The sequence below is a fragment of the Alosa pseudoharengus genome, unplaced genomic scaffold (genome assembly GCF_046254945.1).
Source record: "Alosa pseudoharengus isolate Yale_2024_CS ecotype anadromous, Long Island Sound unplaced genomic scaffold, YU_APseudo_1.1 YU_APseudo_1.1_scf_16, whole genome shotgun sequence".
Taxonomy (NCBI): Eukaryota; Metazoa; Chordata; class Actinopteri; order Clupeiformes; family Clupeidae; genus Alosa; species Alosa pseudoharengus.
This window is the reverse complement of record NW_027468630.1, coordinates 16,292,856-16,310,355: the sequence shown is the minus strand read 5'-3', so window position 1 is coordinate 16,310,355 and position 17,500 is coordinate 16,292,856. Positions and strand designations below refer to the sequence as shown.

Below are 17,500 nucleotides of genomic sequence, written 5' to 3'. Positions count from 1 at the left end.
AGTCGATGGAAGAGAAAACACATAATTGGTATTTCTGTTGCTAGGCAACGGGTTCCCACCAGCTTTTCAAAGGGTAAAGGGGCACTTCATTTATGGGAAAGATAAATCAGTTACAACATTCAGCCTAAGTTGCACACACACACACACACACACACACACACACACACACACACACACACACACACACACACACTGTCTGTGTATAAATGAGTGTGCATGAGAGCATACAAATATACACAATAATACCACCTGGCACATCCAAGTCTGTTGTCCTATCAAAATAGGTCAGGCTCTGTACTCTCATTCACAGACTGTGTAACTTTGATGAACAATACACACATTATCATTTACGCATGTTTTCAATACACACACTATAATTTATGCTTTCAATTAAGCAGTGTTTCCTATACATTGACTTATTTGTGTTGGCCCACCACAATATCAACATTGACCACCACACAATGATTTTCCAGGTAGTACTAAATTGTGCTTAAATCTGGTTAGCATCATAACAACACTGTGCTTATTGTTAAAAACTGTTGTATTCAAGTAAATTCTGCAAACCAACCACCACAAATGGAATTAAATTCTGTGGGAAACACTCTTAAGTTTCAATATTGTCCCATGTATGGCATGCAGTGACACAAAACTGGATCCTTACAAACAAACAAACAAACAACAAATCAGCTTGTATACTCTGAGTCAAGATCCACCTTATGTAGAGAACATGCTTCCCTTGCACCGTGATTCCGCCGTACATGTCTGCGTGGAGTGGCACTGTGATTTCAAGCGGGCACTGTGACGGGAACTGCCCAGTGAGGACCCGGATGTGTGTGCCGCGCAGTGCTGTGTAACCAGCCAGGCGCTGTAGAGGAGGTGGGGGGGGGGGCTGGGTAAACAGAGGGTCTTTTCCCAGGCCCTGAGACGCAGCAGTCATCAACCTCCTGATGACACGCAGCACAGGAAAAAAAACAACAGCCTCCATTACACAACACTATATGCACACTGCAAACATACAGTCTACTATTACTTATTCAGAGTTTCTTTTGAAAAACAACATGCCAAACAGCACGTGTAGCTCGGCCCCTTAGTCCAGCTTGTTTTCATGTTTGATCTTTGTATAATAACAGTTGCAGTAACTTGTAATAAAGGAGCACGTTGAGTTTGCTAGGAAAACTCAAGTGGGAGAGTGTGTGGGGAGATCTAACATCTGCTCTGCCTGCTCCACACAGGCTGTGAAGGATAACAGCATCATGTAAATATAATTTACAATGTGTCATTTAAAGTATATTGTGGAGCTTGTGATGAAAGTTATTTTGCGTGTCCTCTCTTTTTACAGAATACACTCCTCTCTGACCTCTGCCCTTGGTTTCTTATCCAGCTGGGACTGCGTTGACTGGACTTGGTATGGGTCAGCACTGAAAACTATTCATACCATTAGGCATCCTCCCTGAATCACTGAGCATAAATATGCAGCTCAACAACCAGTATTGATTGAGGTGAAATTAATCAGATTCATATACAATGTAGCAATTGATGACACTCGTTGTCAAGGCAATGATTTATCTAGGTAGAAGCAGAGAACACAGACACCATTACAAAGAACACACAAGGGTAGCCACTAACACACACACAATGCACAAACAGGGTTGTCACATTCAAATCGACACGAGGTTAACACAAGACGGAGAACCAAGAAGGGCTACATGTAGACCACACAACACACATAATCTCCAAATAAGCTCTAAAACACAAACATTTAGCCCACACAATTCCCCTGCACAGCATTCTGGGTGTTAGCAACCAGCCGAAGCTACAATATTGTTAAGACCGTGCGAAACTGTAACACTTGTGGTTAAGTCTGCCATCATGAATTGATGATAAAAAGGCGGCAGGCAGATTTATGCAGCTTTTGAGCAATGTGACCAAAACTCAGTGGAAACGTCGGAGAGGTCAGCTGAGAAGCCAAGAGGTTGTTTTGTGCATATACTCCAGCAACACAATTAGCTCCAGTCATTCTGCCAGCATGGCCAACTAATGAGCACATTCATGCAAAAACACAGGGCCTCCGTCAGAGTGTCAGAGAGACCTGCTATTCCCTGTGTGTGAGTGTGTGTGTGTGTGTATATGTGTGTGTGTGTGTGTTTGTGTGTGTGTGTTTGTGTGTGTGTGTGTGTGTGTTGTAAAGGAGTGCTGGGGACGGATGCACCCGGTGTGTGATAGTGAATGGAGTATTGTGTGAGAGCTGTCAAGAGCTGTCCACACAGTGACTCAGGCACACACAGCACGGACAATACACACCCAGAGCAGCAGAGTGAGAAATTAAAGTGTGTGTGTGTGTGTGTGTCCGTGTGCACGCTTGATACGTGTACCAAATGAAGTATGAGTTGTAAAAATGATCCATGCTGATCAGGTTTTCTTTCAGCTGTCATTTGCAAAGCACTGGGAGTGAGAGTGAACCCCCTCTAGGAGATCTCTGGAGGAATCTATGTGTGTGTGTGTGTGTGTGTGTGTGTGTGAATGTTAAGTCTTTTCCATCACGCTGTAATTTGAAGGGTCTCCTGAGTGGTTGAGATCAACTTCCTTTGCTCTACTGAGAGATCTCAGTGTGTGTGTGTGTGTGTATGTGTGTGTGTGTGTGAATTGGAATAATCTTGAATGTGTTTCTCATTACTTCAATAGTGAGCGTGGGAGAGAGGAGTTGATCTGAATGAACAGTGTGTGTGTGTGTGTGTGTGTGTGTGTGTGTGTGTGTGTGCGTGCACAGGCGGTTGTGTGTTGCTTCAATTCAGTCATCTAGCATGCATATGGAGTTCTACTGGTTCGAGCTCAGGACCAACCCTTCTGGTTTCCAAGGACAACCTCTCTGGAGTCTCTGAAGATTGGCAATCACAACATTCACAGAACTCCAAAACTTTATTACAGAAAAGGGAAAACTGATCACACATCTTTGGAAATTCATTTCTAATAACTACTAGTGTATCCAACCTTACACATGTCAGCAGTTTAGTATATGACTCATGGACTCAGTGACCTGATCCAGATCATCATGGTATATGTATGTTGGGAGTGGACATACTATACGTTAGGTGTATATTGGGATACCAGATGGTGTTCCCCACCAATGCAAGTGAGATGAAGTAATCTCTTTAATCTTTACTTTGACAGAAGTGTTTTTTTTAAGTAAGACATTTTTTACTAGAGCTGAATGTCATGTTTACAGTATAAATGTATAGCTTTAAAGGGACTTGACCTAGTTAACTGCAGAATCAGTTGTTCAATTCTTACAAGAGTTTTAATCCTGTCTATGCCTTTTTACCACATTTTAACAACACAATTCAATCAAAAGCAATAATTTGTTAATTTCTAGGGTGTTAATAGACTGTTGAGTGTATAGAATAAGATCAAATTATTGTTTTACAGAATTCTCTGCAAGAGAAGTAGGCCTACCCAAACCTAAACATTTCAACAAACATTTCAACTATTGCTGCACATTTAAATTTTGCCACCAGGGGGAGCAAAAATATTTTGGCCATTTGGTCACTTTGTTGTAGGTAACTTGATCACAAAACTGGGCAGCACTAGTAGCTATAACAAATGATTGTCTTGAGTGCGGGTTCACCCTATGGTCCCTTTGGACTATGGTTCTCTCATACACTACATTTGCATGTATTTATCAAATAGCTTAATTAAGTAAACTCTGACAATGTCAAGTGTGTTTCCAGAATGCATTTTCCAGAACGCAACATGTTTCTGAACCTGTTGGCGTCTCTCTCTCTCTCTCTCTATCTCTCTCTCATACACACACACACACATGCACACAAATAGTTTTGTGAAGCTTTCCCACACACTCAGATTAAGACAGTATTGTTGGAGAGGAAACTGTGGGCTATAGGAGAAGGAACCGCCATTAAAACTGCTGATGAGGAAATCCTACAAACACACACACAGATACTCAAATAGTACAAACACACTTGCGCGCACGCACATACAGTACACACACACACACACACACACACACACACACACACACACACACACATTACCAGGCAGCTAATGTATAGAGGGGACTTTTGTAGGACCACTTGCCTGGTATAACTCACGTAGCTGAACATGCTAGTTTTACACACCAGTCATACTGTTCAGTAATATAATATCATGTAGGCCTATACACATGAGCCCAGCTGGCAGATCCCAGTCATATGAGATTTATACATTTCCCATGCCTGTCTAAGATAAATCATGTCATTTTACTCCAATATATCCTGTGCTATTTTAGACAAGGGTAGAGGGTTTAAGAAAGTAACTGCAACAATGTGTAAAAACAGTTTGAATAGAAATGGTGACTTATAAGCTGTCAGGTCATACTCATAAAAATGTCTTAAAATTACCAGTTTACTACTAATGTAATAACAACATCAACAAGAATGCAACAACTTGTGTGTGTGTGTGTGCACAAACCAGTGTTTACTGGTATGGAATGCTGAATGTGGTCTCAAGTGCAGCAATTCGGTTTTCACAGAGGCTTGCTGCCCCCTAGTGAACATGGCACAAATGGCATGTTTCGACTTATTTTGAAGTTCACTAAATACACTTATCTGTAGTTAATTATATATTCAATTAATCAACATTGTAAATATTCTTTAAGATGAATGAATCTGAACATAACAACACAATATTAAAAAACAAGACGTCAGATTATGAAGATTTCGAGCTGTAAAGGAAAATTGAAAAAAGTTGGTGAAAATATTCCACAGTCAGTGACAGTATGACAACTTGTATTATATCCTAAACTATCCTACCATATTCTGTCTATCTTTCTAAAGTACCCAAAATTAGTTCAGTACAAATTACGGATGGCTTAATCAGGAATAACAACACACATTTTCACATTACAGCTTGTAATGAACAAACTGAGAGTGTAGGCTTAGGCTATTGTCTGATTCTCTGTGATTAGGAGACTCAATAAGATATCATTTTGTAAAAAAAAATTATAATTAATATAATAATGAATGATCTGTAAACAGATTTTAGCAGATGTATTCATTCATTGTACAAACTTTGAGGAACAGATTTTATTTATCTTTCGCCAAAGGACAATGTGTTAGTCTGTGACAGAGAGACCCCTCTGGGTTGCAAATTCTTAGTCATATTGACAAACACTAAACATTCAGTTTCACAATAAACTAAGAAGAGCATCTATGTGCAAAATATCTGCAGTAATATGAGCTCCATCAAAAGGCAAGTATGAGCATGTGATTTATGTGCAGGCCTGTCAGAAGCCGAACCCTAAAACACAAAAGCAGTGTAGCCTCCAAATCTGTCTGCCAGAGAAAAAGCAAAAGACAGGTCTGTGGGAAACAAAAACTGGATTTGAAAGAGCGGAAGTCTCATGGGAGATGTGTTAACATTAATCTAACCTGTCAATATGCCTATCTTGCACAGCTTGGCCTAATCCAGTATAGGGACAATTAGGAAATCAGACAGTCTTTGACAGTAGCCTATTTGGTCTCACATGAATAAACTCGAAAACATGGACTTCAGAAACAGTTTAAGACTGGTAGGCTATGCTACCACATTAGGCAAACTTCACAGGAAAGGCAATAACATGAGAGTGACATTCAGGGAACCCATTCTTGCCCAGTGCCCAAAACTTGAACACAATCTGATATTCATCAACTTTACCTGTACAATGTGCCCTCTATCTGCTATGTTATTATTCAAGGGGTATCTTAAACTAAAGTTAGCTTGGTTTAGTAAAGGAATATATAAGCAACGGTAGCAGAGATGGGGTTTAGGGTGCACTCATCCGCACATCCCTCTTTCCCCTGACAGCGAGGAGGAGCTCGCTTGTTTATTCGTTCACGTCACTCTTTCTCTCATTCCCTTCTTCCTTCCTGCCATACACAGCGGAGAGCTAGCTTGCTAGCTAAATTGAAACTGTTTATTGTGATACTAAAATCCACCAAAGTGTTTTCAACGCCAACTTCCGATTTTTGGAGACGGGTAAGTTTAACAACTGTTCGGTCCTTTTCCCACACGATTAGACAGAGAACGAAACAAACGAATGGCCCAGACCGACGGGATGTCCCGTGTGTTTCCCTACGAAACTCAGCGTTATTCTTCATGACGAGCTTCTACAATAATTTGCACTATGAACTGGATGCTGATATTTACATTTCCGCTTTTGAAGTGACATCTTTGTGACGGTTTACACCTGTATTTTCTTAAATTACGCCAAACTGGGTCAGTGTCTAGAGCCAAAATGTCGTCTTTTACTTGTACATTCTCTCATGCCACAAACAGATGGCGTCGGGAGGGGGATGGAGAGAATGCGAAAGAGCCGCATAAACGAATGCAGCAGGCCACAGTCACCCGCTTTCCGCCACAGCGCCGTGAGCTAGCTAGCTGGCTAACAGTGGCTAAATTAGCGTTTTATACCCAAGAAAAAGCCAAGTCTGCTGATACCTTCGTCTAAGGGAAGCTTGGAACAAAGTTTTGCTGTAAACTTTTCAGGCCTTTCAAAGTTGTATTTGTATTGGCAGTGCTAATAAAATTGGCTACAATGCTATGCTGAATGAACGCGGTGCACTGTTCGTTGCCTAACTGTGTGGTCTGTGCAGATTCTCAGTAGTGGGCCTAAAGCACCCGGGGAGGGTTTCTAAAATTTTCCGACCATAGGCTCTGGTTCATTTGAGACCTGCCCAACGCCGAGGCGAGGACAAGGCCCTACAATCGATAAATTATGCATCCAATTCAAGTTAAGATGGTGTGGTTGTCTGCGAACAAGTGTGGCTAGTTATAGCAGTGGTTTGTGATGCCAAAGCTTTCAAGTTGCTCGTTGCTGTGTGTTACTATGGACATACTTAGTGTGGCATATTATCGGGGACTAGATTTTTTAAATAAAATGTATAATGTATCATCCTGTTACACTGAATATTTAAAATTTTACACATGCACATGTTTGCTATGTCTCAACTGTAAAATAATCAAAACCTAACCTTAGATGAGAAGGCTTTTGTGACTACCAAACACAACATTAAGCAGCAGAATAAGCTGTCATTTATACTGTCATACACCACTCAGGCCTTGAAGCTTTGCCTGGGCCTTCATGAAACGTTACACCCATTCCATGGACGCCCTGGCCTGGCTTGGCTTGTGTTGTCATTTGTGCAGAATAACAAGAGGAAGTGTTTTGTTGTGGCGAGTTGAGAGAGGTCACACAGGGGGCGCTGAGGGGGAGAGGGCATCAGCATTTTTCTCGAGCTGCACCACAGAAAGACCACGCGGGGTACTCTCTGGAAGGCCTGAGGGGAAAGGTGGTCTGACTTCTGGGTCACGACCTTTTCAGGCACTCTCACATGCAGCAGGCTGCAGCTCATCTGTACAACTAGACTGCTCATGTCACCTATTGGGGATCAGCTGGCCTTGAAGTGGCAGTCATTGATTTGAATTTACTGTTATTTTGTGAATACTGTTGTCCAGTTGTCCAGTCATCACAGTCCTCTCCATCCTCTGGACACTGCCGTTAAACAACTCCAGCTGTCTCAGATTTCGCCCGTAGATGCTGGATTGCATCAAAAAACATTCTTGGCTCTGGTGCCAGCCAGGGCTACCCAACGTACTGAACTGCTATGGTCTGGTTTTTGTCACAGTGCACCCCTGTGATGTCATTGAGTTGGATGAAGCAGGCTGTTGCCCACTTCACTAGAGTCAGCCATGAGATGATGGTTATGGGCTGTGGTGCAGAAGCTATCCGAGCCTCAGTGAGTTTGCTTTAGGCAGCTGTCACACAGAGATGACATGTCAGTCATCGGAGATAGGAGGAGCCAGTGGTTATAAATAGGGATGCTACGTTCCCCTCCATGACTGCAGTGCATAGAGATGCTATAGCACCGTAAACTGTGACATTAGCACCACTGAAAACTGACTGTATAGTATCGCCATGTGATGTATGACTGTGTGCTGTAGTCTAGTCTTTGGCTAGCATGGAATCTCAAATAAGGAAGCAATTAGGTATGTGTATAGCATGTATGAAGACTCTTTAAACATTTAAGAAGCCTGTGGGAAGAAGAGTGTCCTTCCTGTGTGGTAGAATGAATAGAGTCATATCACCTGCATGTTGTAAAGGTGGATGCATGGACCTCAAATAACAGAAGGCCCTAAGGCTCGAGGTTAAACAAACCAGAGTACATGAGAGGTCACTTCAGAGCAGACTGGTTCAGTTCCTGAGCTGCAGTGGCCTAATCAAATAAATCAAATGCAGTAGGCCTATCTGTTATGTTTGTTTGAGGAACTGCTGTCTCCTAGGAAGCTTGAACAGTGGAAAAAGTCTGGTTCAGGAGGTATGCCCACAGGTAGCCTATGTAATAAAAGACTTATAAATAAATACATAAATAAGGTTCCTAGGTTTCTGAAAATAGATTTAGACTTACTCTATTTTGTTTACTTATAGTTACCACTGGTATTTTGCATCAGTCTGTGGTAACTGATACAAGACTGGATTAGGAAGTGTAAATATCGTCTTCCCTTCTCACATTGATCTCATTCATTACACTCATTAGAATTAAATCTACAAGTAAATATAGATCCTTGGCACAACAATCTGGGAAAAAAAGATGTCTTAGACTTAGTCTGATCTGATGCTATACTTCTGCACTTTCATGACACAGTATTTTAATTAATTCAACTGACAAAGCATTTTATAATCTCTCAAGATTAATGTTACACACGAAAAATGCGTAGGCTAATTGCATGAGCTTGAGGCAAACTGCCCAGATTTCTATCATAGCTTCAAATTAACATGGAAATCAAACGTACCCAGACTATAACTCTTGTAAAAAAAAACTTGAGTCTGTCACGTTATTGATATATCACAGAATCTGTTTGGCATTCTAGAGATTATGGGGTTGACCTCAGTGGAGAGATGGTGCGCTTGACACAGGGTATCCCCCCATACCTCCTCTGTTGGCCCTTTTCCTGCTGAGTTAAGGGATCAACCTGTCAACCTGGAAGCACACTGCTCTACCTGATATTTCAAGTGTGATGTCATGCATTTCAGCAAACTATACCAGATGTACAGTTTAAATCATTTTGAAATGATTTGACTGTCTCTCGTCAATATATTTCTGAGATGTTTGACTTGTATTGTCATGCTCTGTAAGACAGGCAGACATTAGATGATCTAGTAGGCCTACATTTCTCCAGTATTTAGCTTGGTATTAGTCTAACTTGCTTCTGCCTTCAATAGAGGGATGAAATTCTCATAAAGTTCTGTGAGAGAGGGACCTCCAAGGTGGATGATGTTATGCTGCCCCATGGCTCTTGATTAAGCTACATGTGGTGCTTGGACCATTTGTTATAAACAAACACTCAAGCTTTACAAGTTCATGCCTCTCATTCACCCATTCACACACACTCATACACCTATGTCTCGGAGGCTGCCATGCAAGGTGCCAACCTGCACATCAGGAGCAATTTGGGGTTCAGTGTCTTGCTTAAGGACACCTCGACAGGGTTGGGCTTGAACCGGAAGCCTTCCTGTTGCTGTACGACACCTCTACCTCCTCAGCCACTGACTAATCAGTAATGTCAGTGTCTTGTCAGTGTTGTTATGTTGGCCGTTTGGACAGAGAATACCAGATGACCACAACACCATAGAATTCTCTCCTCTCTGTAAGAAATGTGTAGGACTAGGACACAACCTACTGTTTACAGAATGCACCATAATACCCCTCTGGTTGACCGGTCACTTTTTTATAGACTGACACCTGGCCACTTACACTGTGTCCATCAATTAATGCTCTCTGTACCTATTTTTTGAGGTCACATCATGAAAGCCAGAGGTCACACTGCGGACACACTGCGTAGGCTTAACCAAAACCAAATACTTCCACATACAGCATACACACAATGGGAATGAGAGGCACGATGGTTCATTGATTGTCAACATGGCTGGAAAACGACGCATGGTCTGGCGTGCGTCAACCCTAAGCTAATTTGATAATTTAGCACAAAAAAAAAGTTTGCTAATTTCATAGCATGAAACCAATGCAAAAGTGGGTGGGTCTGCGCGATGCTTGGGTGTGTCAATGCACAGGCGTGCGTGGGAGTTAAATAGCATCTTTCAAAACAACACATTTTCCCTGAAACTTCCATATGATTTCATATTGGGCAGCTGACCTCCCACACAAGAACCTCCGCCCCCTCTGGTGGCTCCGTATGCGATGGGAAATTTGTTGCTTGCTCCATTCTAGAACATCTACGAAGATCTGTGTTGTTATTAACAGGTTATTAAGGTATGTTTGAGTCATTTTGACTGATAATAAATGACTTCATCAGCACATCTACCAATTAGTTAACCTATTGAAGCTCATTTGCACCTTGCTTTGTGTCAATGAAGCAAGCTATCCCCACTTATCATGACTGTGTGATGCCTTTTCATGGTGCTTGTAGCACTAAAAAACAAGATAGATAGATAAATACTTTATTGATACCCAGGGGAAATTCAAGAAAAAAAACAAGGGCCCATAGGCCAGGTAACAAAAAAAAAAAGGTAGTTGCTATCTGCTAGCATTGTCGGGTGTTAGCCTCAAATTTTCAGAAGTGGAAGTTAAGATGCAATGATGAGAAATCCCCTACTTGCTTGTAGTTAAGGACATTTTATGTGGATTTTAAGTGATTTTCAGCGTTTTAAGTCATAGTCAGTAAGTGCAGGCCATGCCAGCAGTGCGCCATGTGTGATTCCAATAAACATCATCCAGAGTGTGTTGCTATGAGTTGCTGTTACATACCAGACTACAAGACAGGGGTACGGGGGGAACACAGTGCAGAAGATAAGAGAAGGAAGGAAGTGATGTGAAGGGGAGGGAGAGGTGGAGAACAAGAGTAAACGAGTTCATGAGGAGGAGGAGTGAGTGAGTGAGTGAGTGAGTGAGGGAGGGAGGGAGAGAGAGAGAGAGAGAGGCAGGATTGTTGCATGGTATCCATGGAGACCTGAGTTGGTGCAGGGTGTGTGTGGAGGGGTGAGGAGAGGTACTGCAGGAAAGTTTCGGAGGGGAAACCGGGAGACGTTCCTCAGGAAGTTGGCAAGTTCCTGCAGAAGCGCCGAGAGCCTGAAGGACATCTGAAGCATGCAGGGTCCTCAGTACTAGAACTAGTGTGTGTTCATCTACCCACACAGCGAGTGCCCAGTCCCCCCATCAAGCCGTCCATTTATTTTTAATCCTACCTCACAACAGTTGTTGAGCAGGCGAGATGTTTTTTGTGCTTTGAAACTTGCTAGTAGATGTGAATAGAAATCAATCTGAAGATTGGAATGTTATATGTGGCCATGTAGGCTACTTGTGTTAGGCCCACTGCGTGGTCATTGCTTGCATCATGCTGTTGTTAGTGGGACAGTATTGTTTTCAAATGATTAGACCCTATTTTTTGGAGTCTTGTATAATTTTCCTATGTTGACTAATTTTCCCATTAATATCCTTTAAGGAAAATTCCGGTATTTAGCACTTTGAGTCCTTTTTCTGGTTTGTTTTGGATGAACTAGAGTGGTGGACACCGAAATTTTGACGATTGGTCCTGTCTCGACTTTTCTGACTCGTTTTGAATCGCCTTTGACTTCTCAGAGTGGCTGCAAACAGGCATACTGTAGGCTACTCAAACATGTCCTAAAACAACCCTTAACGTTCGTTTTCAAAACTGTGCAACTCACCGAGTGGTAGTGGTGTTCGTTGATTATTAAAAGCAAATATATCGGCGCAATGTATGATTTCCAGCCGTCTTATTTGCTATTGTGGAACTATTCACAACCGCTCAATATTTGAACCTGAAGCATAGACGGTGGCGCAGTAATATCAACGTGCAATGAGTCTTCCAACAGAAATCAATGGGATTTTACAAAATGGCAAATAAAACACGACAGAAACTCTATTTTGCTACGCTACTTGTTTTGGAACATCAACGAACACCACTAACCACTCGGTGAGTTGCACAGTTTTGAAAACGAACGTTAAGGGTTGTTTTAGGACATGTTTGAGTAGCCTACAGTATGCCTGCTGGCAGCCACTCTGACTAGTCAAAGGCGATTCAAAATGAGTCAGAAAGGTCGAGACAGGACCAATCGTCAAAATTTCGATGTCCACCACTCTAGTTCATCCAAAACAAACCAGAAAAGGGACTCAAAGTGCTAAATACCGGAATTTTTCTTTAATAAGTCAACATTTCATTGACAACTGTGAAGGTACACAAAGCTCCGTGCTTGTTATTCTTACAGAGCAAAGAGTTGATGGGAGGACATGCCACCATCATCAGAAAACAACCTTGAGTGTAAATGCTCCAAATCTGTGGCTGGTGATAAACCGTTGGTGAAACTGGTCTGTGTTTGGCATCCAGTCCTAGACTCCGTTTTTTCTTACCACATAAGCTGAATGGTGATAGTAAGTCTCAGCCTTGTCCAGCAGGTGGACCTATGTGGACGCGGTCTCTCAGCACGTTGCCAAGACGATGCCACGAGGCCGGCGTGAGTCATCGGCATCAGCAGCGTGTAATCTCCTGCTGCTTTCCCGGCGTCGACGGCTGCAGCCGGGGCTGGGGCTGGGGCCGCTCTTAAGGAGGGTGCTACATCGCTGTGATTTCTGAGGTGCCAAGTCTTCTTTGGGAGACTTGACACGTTCAGTGACATCAACTGGCTCGGGGAACCACAACAAACAGCAAACACTGCCAGCGCCAGGCAAGGCTTCCATGGCTCTGTCTGTCTCCGTGCTGAGATCAGAGACTGTTTGTAGCCTGTGGCTCAGCTTAGAACTGGGCCCTTGGTACTCAAGGAGACCCAGTGGTAGAACAAGAAATGGTTTCAGTTTCCAAGCAGTTCAACTTGGGCAAATATATGTGCTACACTGAAGAGTTCTCCAAACGGTGTTATAAATGCAAGCCCTAGTACCCCAGTTGGACATTCACCAGTGCAGTTAATGCTTGGACAGTTGACATGACATTACCTGATTGCTAGAGTGTGAGACTGACACACAAACAGGCTAGCGTTGAGCCAGTGGTCTAGAGTGCAGAGAAGAACCGTTGGTTCAAGACTGAGCTGTTGATGAGGAGTGGTGGTGAACCAGTGATCTTTGGGTAAGACATGGACTGACCCTCCTGGCCTTGATCATGTCCAGAATGGCTCCCGGACCACTGGCAATCTCGTCAGTGTTGATGGTGAATTAGGGGACCCGTGGTCTTCTGTGTGTCCCTGAACATGTCTGCCTCAGACTGTAGCAGTGGCTGTGTTGATTTGATTGAGAGGTGGTGCAGGTTATCAGCAAGTGTGTGTGTGTGTGTGTGTGTGTGTGTGTGTGTGATGGCTCATCTTTTGTGGCACACTCATACCCATTCCAGCAGGTGAGTGATGAACCTGAATAATGGCAAATGTGTGATGATACTCTTTTCAATAGTTATGAAGCGTCTCTTAGGCAGTTTGTTGGAGTTTGTTTGGAATTGGGCTTAATCAGTAGAAAATTATTCTCCTCTGTCTGAGTGCCTGTCTGTCTGTCTCTTAGTCTGTCTGTCTGTCTCTCTCTCTCTCTCTTACAGGCCCCTCTCTCTCTCAACCTTTCTTTCCTCTCTTTATTTCTCCCTTCCCCCTCTTTCAATTTCACTCTGCTCCCTTCTCTTTTTTTCTATCCGCTCTCGGTTTCCATCTCACTCCTTGGTTCTCTCACTCTTTTTTTCTCTCCTTCTCTCTCTCTCTCTCTCTCTCTCTCTTTCTCTTTCTCTCCCTCTTCCTTCCTCAAATTGCTTTCTCTGTTTTTTTCTCCCTCCCCTCCCCCGTGCCCCCCTCTCTGCTTTGCTCTCTTTCTCTCTCTCTCTCTCTCTCTCTATGCTCTTTCTTTCTCTGCTCAGCTCTCTCTGCTCTTTCTTTCTCTCTGCTCAGCTCTCTTTCTCTCTCTCTCTCTCTCTCTCTCTCTGTGCTCTTTCTTTCTCTCTGCTCAGCGCCCTTTCGCTCTGTGCTCTTTCTTTCTCTGCTCAGCTCTCTCTCTCTCTCTCTCTCTCTCTCTCTCTCTCTCTCTCTCTCTCTCTTCATTCCTCCCCCAGCTTACCCCCCTCACAGTTTCCCTTCCCTCCCCCCGCAGCTGTCTCTCTCCATTTTCTCTCTCTCTCTTGCCCTTGCTATTGCTCTCGCTCGCGCTCTCTCCATTTTTTTCCCTCTCTCTCCCCCTCCCTCTCTCTCCCTCCATTTTCTGTTCTCTCTCCCTCCCTCCCTCCCTCCATTTTCTCTCTCTCCCAGTCTCTCCCTCCATTTTCTATCTCTCTTTCTCCCTCCATTTTCTCTCTCTCTTCCTCCCTCCATTTTCTCTCTCTCTTCCTCCCTCCATTTTCTCTCTCCATTTTCTCTCTTCCTCAGACCCTTTTCTTTTTTCCTCAGTTTACCTTCTTTGGATTTTTAACAGTTTACGTTTACCTCTTTAGTTACCATCTCTTTTTTCTCTTTTTTGCTTGTTCTTGCAATTACTCCCTTCTTTTTCTCTTTTCAATTGTTTAGGTTGTTTGTCCTCCTTTTGCTCTCCCTATTGTTACTCTCTGCCTCTGTTTCTTCTCTGCCTTCTCTCTCCCTATGTCTTGTTCTCTCTCATTTTTCAGCCTCTCTTTCTTTTTTCCCTCTCTCTCTCTCTTTCTCTCTCTCTCTTCCTCTCTGTCGCCATCTCGCTCCATTCCCCTCCCTCCACTGTTCTCTTAATCTCCTCCCCCTCTCCCTCTCTCACTATTTGCTCTCTCTCTCTCCCTCCCTCCCTCTCTCTCCTCTCTCACTGGTAGAGGCTTCTCTTCTCCTCCCTCATCCCTCCATTTTCTCTCCTCTCTCTGAATCCCTCACTTTCAGCCATTTTGCCCCCCATACACAACCCCTTATGCCAGAAGCCTTTTATCTACAAACCAAAGTTCTGATAGAATTGTAACTTAAAACTTTTGTTTACACACAAATGGGTATAATTTGCCATCATGTTGGCATACAAAAACATTATTACCTCAGGAGAGGTGTGGGTGTGACGACTCTCAGGGTAGTAGGTCACCCTATCCTCTGCACTGCATGACTACAATAGACTCTCGTAGAGGGGTCCAGTCCTTTCTTAGTGTGGACGGAACACCCAGATGGAACCCCAGGTGGGGAAGCGATGCTGGAAGGTTGAGTTGATTCACCCAGCAGCCAACTCTTTAATAGGCCTGGCCTGGGATGCAGGTATAACTGTACACTTTGTCCATATTTGGAATCATCACTTCTAGAGTACAAGTAAGAAGGTGAGCAGATCAAGACTAGGCTTAATTTGAACTTTGAATCAAACAGAAAACCACAAAAACTCAGAATGCAGAATAGATCAAGACTTGTCCAAGAAAATAGTCTTCATCTTTGTTTTTAAATAATAATTTTCCACTCTACAAGTTGGGACAGGCAATGTGTGTGTGTTAGGAATAGAGAAAGCCTGCTGTAGCAACATTGCAATTGTAGATCAATTTAAGAGGGATTTGTGCTGGCTTTTTATTTATGTTTTTGCCGAAACTTATTACCTAAGCCTATTACTTTCACAACTCCAGGAACCTGCTCAAATGTATTTGTAGAGGTTAACCATAACCACCATAAACATTAATGGTTTACTAGTTCATCATCTCCCTGTTCACAAGCCAGGAGTTTTCATCTCAAATGGTCCTTCAGGAAAATGCCTGGCATTGTCTCAGATCGTCCTAAACAGCGGCCTGCTCTCAGCACCTCTTTACTTTGTGGCTCTGGATGAAGGTGTTCTGGCAGTGGATTTTACACAGGGATCCTTTAACTGTGTGTTGTTTTGGCTGATTCTATGGGTTTTGGTGAGCTGAATTTCCTGCAGGTACGCCATGAAGAAGAGGGAGGTAGTAATGTCAGTCTGAGTGTTTTTTCCCCCCTCCCATTGTTCTTAGTAGAGGCAAACAGGATCAAATGTACTGGTGGAGTGTGAGTGTGTGCGCCGGAGCTTGTGTTGTTCTTTGCCTTCAGGGATCAGATACATAAACAAACATGCTTTTTCATACAGAAACTCACACACAACATACACACATAAATGGAAAGTGCATGTGTGTAAGGCCTAGTTGTGATTGCTACTAAATATATTGAATGTTGACAGTGTGATGTGCTGTTTTTGCTAAAAGAGAACTATAACCGAGTTCTTGTGCGGTCAGTTCTTCCATTGGAAGAAGCATCAACTGACCAGTCCTTATTAGGCAGTTTGATGTGAATAGCCAAATAATTCACTTATCTGCATTTGGAGGAAGCCCAAATTGCTGGCCACCTCTGAAAAGGTGAGGGAGGTGTTGGATTCATTTGTGCTTTTCATGCGTCATGAGAGAAGATGCACCTCAGCTTCCAGCCAGACACTGAGCACTCAAGATGATGCTCAAAGATGAACACATTTTTCTGCTGTATACTTACATGCTGTTTAATTTGTTGAGATGAGCACAAGCTGTTGTTTACAAATACAGTGGTGGAAAACTAAAAACTAAATCAAAAGCAGCTCCACACTTGTCATCACAGAAGTACTGCCCTGTCACGACTGACTACTTTGCCAAATAGCAGTTGATTGTTTGTGCTAGTGCACACACTGATGTGTTTCATGTCCCATTGGTGTTTCTTAATTACGTTAACTAGCCAGAAAGACGCAAAACTAAAAATAACATTATCATATTAACACGTTCTCTCCAACTACTCATTTTCCAAACAAAGGGACATGGTAAGATCTATTCAATTGTCCATCTTCATCTGTAATTCCTTCCCAAAATTGATATGAATACTTTGTCTTTAGCTAGGCGAAGAAAAAGGAGCTAGCAGGAATAATGTTCAAACGTCATTGGCCATACAGAAAATGTTTTGTCAAAAGCCTTCCTTTATAAAATGTTTCCGTCCATGTTTGTGGAACTACTTAAATTGAGCTTTTCAGCAAGATAAACATCATCTTTACTTTAATTTACTTTTTGTTCAGTGACATAATTGGTGAACAAATGTTAAGTCTCTTGTTGAAAATGCATAAATCCAACCAAGCCCTTTCCAATCCAAGTAGACAAATAACCCTGAAAAGTCCATAACTCAAGGACCTCCTGGTTTGAATGTATCATAGATACCCCACCTATGCAAATCATGGGGGTTTGTATAGATAGGAGTTCATATATAAAGCAGAAACTTGTTCTAAAGCTCAGCTTGCAGCCATTAGAACTCACAAAACCTGTCTAACACATATTTGCTATGGTTTGGTATTTCTATCCAGAAATGCTGAGCTTGTTGTTGCCGTGGTGCTGCGGCACAAGTGTAAAGATGTAGGCCGCAATTCGGCTTTGCAAAAGGTTGTTGATGTTTATACTCAACAGTCAGTCAAATCACAGTGCTTCCTCCTATATTGAGAACTGAATCAGGAAATGCATAGCAGAATAATGTTGCTCTCTTCACTAGCACTGGTATCTAAATCCACCTGGTACTGTTATGATCTTCTTTAAATTT

The 17,500-nt window shown here is 42.7% G+C and overlaps 1 protein-coding gene across 1 annotated transcript in view; it reads left to right on the top strand.

Annotated features, from left to right (window-relative positions):
- The first annotated feature begins 5,888 nt into the window (after window positions 1-5,888).
- Window positions 5,889-17,500, top strand: part of znf710b (zinc finger protein 710b) — a 30,301-nt gene continuing 18,689 nt past the window's right edge. The window contains exon 1 of the mRNA XM_076287225.1: window positions 5,889-6,006. The gene's annotated coding sequence lies outside the window, so the exon portion shown is untranslated. The remainder of the gene's footprint in view (window positions 6,007-17,500) is intronic.